Consider the following 8,436-nt stretch of genomic DNA (forward strand, 5'->3'; position numbering starts at 1 on the left):
AGAATAGTGCTGTGAACGAACGTGAAAATTTGTGTATATAGACAACAAACCGAAAAGGATAAGTACAGGGGCATAAGCCAATCTCAAAGATAACCTAATGTACCTATGGAGATGCAGGGTAAAATTATGATCTTCCTTTGTAAGATCCTCCTTTATGGATCCACTGATTCAGAACAGACCTGATATTGTAGAAAAAAGACCTTGTCTATACTTTTTAGCACAAGGACTTGTGTTCCTCATAAAAAATCCACAAATCATGTATAAGACATCATATCCTCACTACGGGTAATTTACCTGTTATAATGAAAAAGCGTTCTTTGAATAAGGGTTTTTTTAATAATATTTCTATCTGACGTCTTAATAGTTTCACGGGGAAATGACCTTACCACGTGTTTAGGCCGATCAGTTCATCTATTAAAAAGAGGAAAATTTATAATATGGAATTGTTGAAGGACTATTGTCTAAACAAAATATCACCTACCATTACGGTATGAAAACAGATGTAAAAATCAGCTGCCAATAGGACCATTCAATAGCATATATTCAGAATATCGTCCTATAAATTGGATATCTGTAAGAGGATAATTATAAGAAAAACACTATTATAAGAGTAGTCACTGATGTCTATCAGAATAAGACACTACAAGGTCTTTTCCTACCTTAAATGAGGTTGGATTGGACAATACTGAACAAAAGAGGAAAGCCCTCACGATTATGTTACTGCATAAAAGAAAGGAAAATACGATTTAAGATCTAAGGGAATCTGGTTGACCAGCTGCATCTCCAAAGGTACTTACCAAAGTGGACATATGTGTGTGGGGAACCGCTCCGTGGACTTCACTGTGAACATATGGCTGTGAGAGGGGTTTATAACTGCTAGCCAATCACCCGGGTACCGCCCTAATTGAAGGAGAAATTACATCATTGGAGTGATGCTCTCGTCATCCAATGATATGCTCCGGGATATCCCACGTGACGTCACTTCCTGTGAGCGTCACAGGAATAGAGGAAGTGACAGTGTTTAAACAGATTCCCTTAGATCTTAAATCGTATTTTCCTTTCTTTTATGCAGTAACATAATTTTTGTTTAGACAATAGTCCTTCAACAATTCCATATTATAAATTTTCCTCTTTTTAATAGATGAACTGATCGGCCTAAACACGTGGTAAGGTCATTTCCCCGTGAAACTATTAAGACGTCAGATAGAAATATTATTAAAAAAACCCTTATTCAAAGAACGCTTTTTCATTATAACAGGTAAATTACCCGTAGTGAGGATATGATGTCTTATACATGATTTGTGGATTTTTTATGAGGAACACAAGTCCTTGTGCTAAAAAGTATAGACAAGGTCTTTTTTCTACAATATCAGGTCTGTTCTGAATCAGTGGATCCATAAAGGAGGATCTTACAAAGGAAGATCATAATTTTACCCTGCATCTCCATAGGTACATTAGGTTATCTTTGAGATTGGCTTATGCCCCTGTACTTATCCTTTTCGGTTTGTTGTCTATATACACAAATTTTCACGTTCGTTCACAGCACTATTCTTCTCCATGGCTATAAGGGTAGTTTATTTTTCTTATTAATCTTACTTTCTGTTTTGTATCATTACTATCATATGACAAATTCTCTGTATATGATAATTATTTTTTTCTTGTTTGTACCTTGGTTATAGATAAGTCCTTTCTGAGGAAGACCGAATTAGGTCGAAAACGTTTATTTATGGACTTTTTCTCTGAATAAAAAATTCTATTTGAACATCACTACTGCTTAAGTCTCTTATTGGGGTTACTAAGAGTGCCGGAGTTCTTTCCTACATATATATATTTTTCTCCAGAGCACCTAATTGGTGAAGCAGGGTCCTAACCTACTTGACTATACTGTGCCCATTCATGCATCGATTAGTTGTTGTTTTTTAGAGCCTCAATAAAAAAAAAAAATACTAATCTTGCAACTGTCACAGAGGCCACTAGGGCTATTTATTTAGATTTGTTCTTCTTTACGTCTTATCAGCACTTTTTTTGTAAAAAAAATATTTGCCGGTACGCATTTCTGAGGCGAGGAGTGGGGGTTGCTGTCATGCGCTGGCAGCCGAGATTGAGGAGCAGGGGGGATCTGTCAGGCGGCGGCCGAGATTGAGGAGCTGGGAGGGGTGCTGTCAGGCGGCCGGGCGATCCTGTGCACCTGTTGAAGCACTGGGCGGTGGAACACGGCAGTCCCCATACAGCTCCGCTCCCGGCCGCATTGCCGCCCCCCTGAATATAGTGCCGTCTGAGCAAACTGCTCAACTTGTCCAATGGACGGTGTGGCCCTGTTTCTCATTATTCAGTTTAGTAGTCTGTATGCTAATTTTAATCAAGGAGAGGAGCAGCGGCTGATGGGGAGAGCGGTGGCAGATGGAGGGAGCAGCGGCTGATGGAGGGGTAAGAGGCAGATGGAGGGGGAAGCAGCTGATGGGGAGAGCGGTGGCCGATGGAGGGGGCAGCGGCTGATGGGGAGAGCAGCGGCAGATGGAGGGGGCAGCAGCTGATGGAGGGAAGGAGGCAGATGGAGGGGGCAGCAGCTGATGGGGAGAGCAGTGGCAGATGGAGGAGGCAGCGGCTGATGGAGGGGGGGAGGCAGATGGAGTGGGCAGCGGCTGATGGGGGAGAGCGGTGGCAGATGGAGTGGGCAGCGGCTGATGGGGAGAGCGGTGGCAGATGAAGGGGCAGCGGCTGATGGAGGGGGGGCAGATGGAGGGGGCAGCGGCTGATGGGTAGAGCAGCGGCAGATGGAGGGGCGACAGCAGATGGAGGGGGGGTGGCAGCTATAAAACTTACTGATGCGGCACTTGCAGGGATCTCTCTCCTCAGCTTCCACGGACAGAGTGAAGCTGAGGGGAGCGGTCACCGGCCCCAGATCCACAGTGATTGAAGACATCGGTCACAAGGCTGGTCTCTCCAATAAGAGCTGGGGGCGAGTGAAGCAGAGGTCAACCAGCTCCAGCCAATGATCAGTGCTATAGCTGCACTGATCATGGCTGGATTTCAATGTTTCAGCGATTTTCAATGGCTAAAACATTACAGTGGCTGTGATTGGCTGAGCGGCATTCATCATCCAATCACAGCCTCCGTAGGTCCGGGGAGGCATCACCCGTCCTGAGGTCAGACAGGTCCTACAGTACCAGTAGCTGCTCTACTTGTGCCTCCGCTCCACACATGGCTAATTTGTATAGTTTACAAAATAGCCATGTGGACAGAGCCAGAGGTGCCATCAGCGCTCTTCAGATTTTCCGGTACGCCGTACCGGCACGTACCGCCGCAAAAAAAGCACTGCTTCTTATCTGGTCAAGAAGAGTTTTTGGCAGTCTCATTATCATTAGAGGCAGGATTACAATGACAGGGAAAACCACTATACACATGTGCCACTATCCACAATAAGCAATGTCACAGCTAACTGTACTCCCCCTCAAATCACAATTACATTAACACATGCTCATTGGATGCTTCCATACAAATGATAGGGTCTGAGTCTGTTCAACGTGCATGTGTTTTTTTTTCCTGAAGTTAGAATGTAAATAAGCCCCAATGGCCAAAGTGAAAGTTGCAAAATTGTTACTGGTATATATTGTTTTTTAATACAGATTGTGATATGAAAAAAACATTGTCTAAAATAAAAATATAAACATTCAACATAAAAACCTAATTTAAACAAGTCATTTACTGATTATAGCTTCCGTTATAGGAGAATTTAAATCACACCAAAAGGGGTGTGATTACAGTATCTAAAGCCAGCACTGAAGTGATCATAGGGACAATGAAGAAGACATGAAACATGGCAACGAGGGCATGATTATAGTATTTTGGGGGAAAATTGACACCCTGATATACCTTAGATTGCCTCATAGTGGTCTTAACATAAGAAAAACATGTGCTCACTTAACAGTAACTCCAATGTACCACTGCCAATGTAAAGGAAAAACGGATAAGGCGTGGGGTACCGAAAGGTGAGAATTTTTATCTTAGTACTACTAGTCACCCATTTGTAAACTTAGTAAAACTAGAGGACAAAGCCTTGAAGTCCAGCAAAGTACCAAGCCCCACATCAAAATTATTGAAAAAAGACGGTTAACTGATGAAATGAGAAACTCAGTTGAACTCTTTATCTGTGTTTCTCAAGAATAAGGTAACTAAAATCACTCTCAGGGAGGTGTCTATTTGGCTCCAAATTTATTCTGCAGTAGGACAAGGATCACAAACATGACAGCCAATTTCATTAAGGACTATCTTTAGCATAAAGAAGATCAAGGTGTTCTGGTAGTACTGATATCGCCTCCACAGTCCTGATCTAAACATCATCCAATCTGTGGGACCAGGGCCAGCGTCAGCACCTGATGCACCTGGGCAAGTGCAGGTGCCATGGACAGCCGGGGGACGCACTCGCTGTTGGCAGAAGCAGGTCGTCACTAGCTTTCTGAGGCCCCTGGGCAGATTTCAGATCAATCAACATTCAGGAAAGATGCAGGCACAGCATTCAAGCCTGCATCAATGGGAAAGCCACGATCTATGACGTATCACTATGACATAGGTCGTGAAAGAGTTAATACCAAAGAATAACATTTTCGCATATTATGCAAATGTTAGCAAATAGAATATATTATAAAACTTTATAACTCTTATTACCACACACCATACATGTGTTGTCAAAGGTAATCTGTCATAAGGATTTTGGTATGTACTCTGAAGGCTGCATGAGGTAAGAGCTGAGATACTGATTTCAGCAAAGTGTCAGTTATTCAGTTGTGTGCTGTTGTTTTGATACAATGAGTGTTTTATCAGCAGGGGTTATCAATATCTGACATGCTACCTTGTCTGCCCTAGTTCAGCCATGGCCCCAGCACTGATAAGCAGCGTACTGTCCATATACAAAGTACACAGAAAGCTGTGGTGTGGGCTAGGTTTCCTTTATGAGCTCTGCTACATCTAAATCTATCACAACTTCTGCACCCAGTAAACTAAATGATATATTGTTCAAGTCAGGGTCTCATTCCCTACATTATGATGCTGTGAGATGAGCTAGCAAAAACTTGGTAACAGATTTCCTCTAATCAGTTCAGGGTAAATAGTTGAGTCATAAAAATGTCCTGTATGCTATCTTTGCCAATTCATACTGCTGACCAGGGTACACTGTTACAAAGTGGAATGATCTGACAGTACCTTGAATAAGTTCACATTATTTCATTTAACCAACATAACTTCGTGTTTTGTTTTTTTAATATCTCTGAGCAAGTTTTAAGGAGATAAAAGATATTCCCCAAGCCATCAATAAGCCAGAGGTTTTCATGCAAAATTAAGGACTATATTTTTTAACATTACAGTTTTTAACTTACACAGCAAAAAGCATAATAATAAGAGACCCTGACAATAGCAGTGTATTGTATATAGAAGAATAAAAGATACTTAAAGTTTACCTGTCATTTTGATGGGAATTTGGAAAACAAAATGCAGGTTACTTGTGCTATTCTGACACTTTTTATGCCTCCCAGCCGCCTGATCCACTGACAGAACCTCTTATGATGTGCTATAAGAAACAAGAAGACAAAGTGGAATAGACATGTGAAAAGAGCTAGCTATTGCAAACAAGCCTTGGAGGAAAGAAGGGGAGAAAACAAGTGCTAATGTGCTATACGAAACAAGGAGGCAAGTGTAATGAGCGAGCAGACGTTGCAAAAATCCTAAAACGATGTGAGAGAAGGAGAAAATAGAAGTGCTGATAAGGTTTGAAAAATGAGGAGGCAAATGAAATTAAGAAGAAGATCACTGAGGAAAGGCAGATCTAGGCATGATATACAGTTAGGTCCAGAAATATTTGGACAGTGACACAATTTTCGCGAGTTGGGCTCTGCATGCCACCACATTGGATTTGAAATGAAACCTCTACAACAGAATTCAAGTGCAGATTGTAACGTTTAATTTGAAAGTTTGAACAAAAATATCTGATAGAAATTGTAGGAATTGTACACATTTCTTTACAAACACTCCACATTTTAGGAGGTCAAAAGTAATTGGACAAATAAACCAAACGCAAACAAAATATTTTTATTTTCAATATTTTGTTGCGAATCCTTTGGAGGCAATCACTGCCTTAAGTCTGGAACCCATGGACATCACCAAATGCTGGGTTTCCTCCTTCTTAATGCTTTGCCAGGCCTTTACAGCCGCAGCCTTCAGGTCTTGTTTTTTTGTGGGTCTTTCCGTCTTAAGTCTGGATTTGAGCAAGTGAAATGCATGCTCAATTGGGTTAAGATCTGGTGATTGACTTGGCCATTGCAGAATGTTCCACTTTTTTGCACTTATGAACTCCTGGGTAGCTTTGGCTGTATGCTTGGGGTCATTGTCCATCTGTACTATGAAGCGCCGTCCGATCAACTTTGCGGCATTTGGCTGAATCTGGGCTGAAAGTATATCCCTGTACACTTCAGAATTCATCCGGCTACTCTTGTCTGCTGTTATGTCATCAATAAACACAAGTGACCCAGTGCCATTGAAAGCCATGCATGCCCATGCCATCATGTTGCCTCCACCATGTTTTACAGAGGATGTGGTGTGCCTTGGATCATGTGCCGTTCTCTTTCTTCTCCAAACATTTTTCTTCCCATCATTCTGGTACAGGTTGATCTTTGTCTCATCTGTCCATAGAATACTTTTCCAGAACTGAGCTGGCTTCATGAGGTGTTTTTCAGCAAATTTAACTCTGGCCTGTCTATTTTTGGAATTGATGAATGGTTTGCATCTAGATGTGAACCCTTTGTATTTACTTTCATAGAGTCTTCTCTTTACTGTTGACTTAGAGACAGATACACCTACTTCACTGAGAGTGTTCTGGACTTCAGTTGATGTTGTGAATGGGTTCTTCTTCACCAAAGAAAGTATGCGGCGATCATCCACCACTGTTGTCATCCGTGGACGCCCAGGCCTTTTTGAGTTCCCAAGCTCACCAGTCAAATCCTTTTTTTCTCAGAATGTACCCGACTGTTGATTTTGCTACTCCAAGCATGTCTGCTATCTCTCTGATGGATTTTTTCTTTTTTTTCAGCCTCAGGATGTTCTGCTTCACCTCAATTGAGAGTTCCTTAGACCGCATGTTGTCTGGTCACAGCAACAGCTTCCAAATGCAAAACCACACACCTGTAATCAACCCCAGACCTTTTAACTACTTCATTGATTACAGGTTTACGAGGGAGACGCCTTCAGAGTTAATTGCAGCCCTTAGAGTCCTTTGTCCAATTACTTTTGGTCCCTTGAAAAAGAGGAGGCTATGCATTACAGAGCTATGATTCCTAAACCCTTTCTCCGATTTGGATGTGAAAACGCTCATATTGCAGCTGGGAGTGTGCACTTTCAGCCCATATTATATATATAATTGTATTTCTGAACATGTTTTTGTAAACAGCTAAAATAACAAAACTTGTGTCACTGTCCAAATATTTCTGGACCTAACTGTATAGCTTAGTGTCTCAATACTGATTGCTGATTTGAGCTCTGTGAAGCAAAGAGGTGGTTACAGCAAGAAGACAGCAGACTAGTAATCACACACCCTACTTCCTGTAATCTGTCCTGCTTGTCTGTAAATATAGGGGGATCAGTCTTGACAATTTGAAGACGAGTTGCAAGAAAGAGAAAAGAATGATGGCCATTACTTTGGAGCAATTTTTGGGCCCCTCAAAAACGTATTTGGTTAAAAAAAGTAGATTGCACTTTTTTACATTAGGCTACATTAGCAATCTAATAAGTAAGGCTACTTTCACACATCAGTTTTCTGTATTCAGGTACAGTCCTTTTTTTTGCCGTATCCAACGTTTCCGGTTTTGTTGTGCAAACCGGAGCAAACCGGACCCACCGGATCCGGTTTTAAGTGGATCCGTTGTGGACGGATCCGGAAAAAAACGGATCCGGTGGGTCCGGTTTGCATCCGTTTTGCATCCGTTCTGTCCGTTTTTTTACGGATCCGTTTTTTAAACACTAAACAAACAATTAACGAGTTCCGTATTCTGATTGGCTATTGGGAAAATATAGTATATATACAGTATTTTGAAGCATATATTACAGAATGAAGACAGAGACAATCAGAAACCATGGATGCTATTCTTGCAAATTACACAAAGATCACTGCAGATTTTATATTTGAGGCAAATCGCTTGGCTATCATCGTCAGAGAAAAGGAGCGACAGCGACTGAGGCGTCAGCGACATCGACGCTTTTGGATCCATCCCCTGACTGCCCAGAGACTGACACGTGGGGTGTTTTCAACCCTATACCTGGAGCTCCGTGGAAACCATGAAAAATTCACAAGCTATGTCCGGATGGCAGTGAATAATTTTGACGTCCTCCTTGGCCTTGTTGCGGACAACATACGTAAAACGGACACCTTCTGCCGTTACTCTATAACACCCG

The 8,436-nt window shown here is 41.8% G+C and overlaps 1 long non-coding RNA gene across 1 annotated transcript; it reads right to left on the minus strand.

Annotated features, from left to right (window-relative positions):
• Positions 1 to 349: 349 nt before the first annotated feature.
• LOC142300404 (uncharacterized) lies at positions 350 to 687 on the minus strand. Its single transcript, XR_012752667.1, has 3 exons — positions 660 to 687; positions 482 to 571; positions 350 to 411 (listed from the first exon to the last, which is right to left on the minus strand). It is a non-coding gene; the product is annotated as an uncharacterized LOC142300404 (long non-coding RNA).
• Between the last annotated feature and the right edge of the window lie 7,749 nt (positions 688 to 8,436).

Source organism: Anomaloglossus baeobatrachus, chromosome 1, assembly GCF_048569485.1.
Source record: "Anomaloglossus baeobatrachus isolate aAnoBae1 chromosome 1, aAnoBae1.hap1, whole genome shotgun sequence".
NCBI classification, from domain to species: Eukaryota; Metazoa; Chordata; class Amphibia; order Anura; family Aromobatidae; genus Anomaloglossus; species Anomaloglossus baeobatrachus.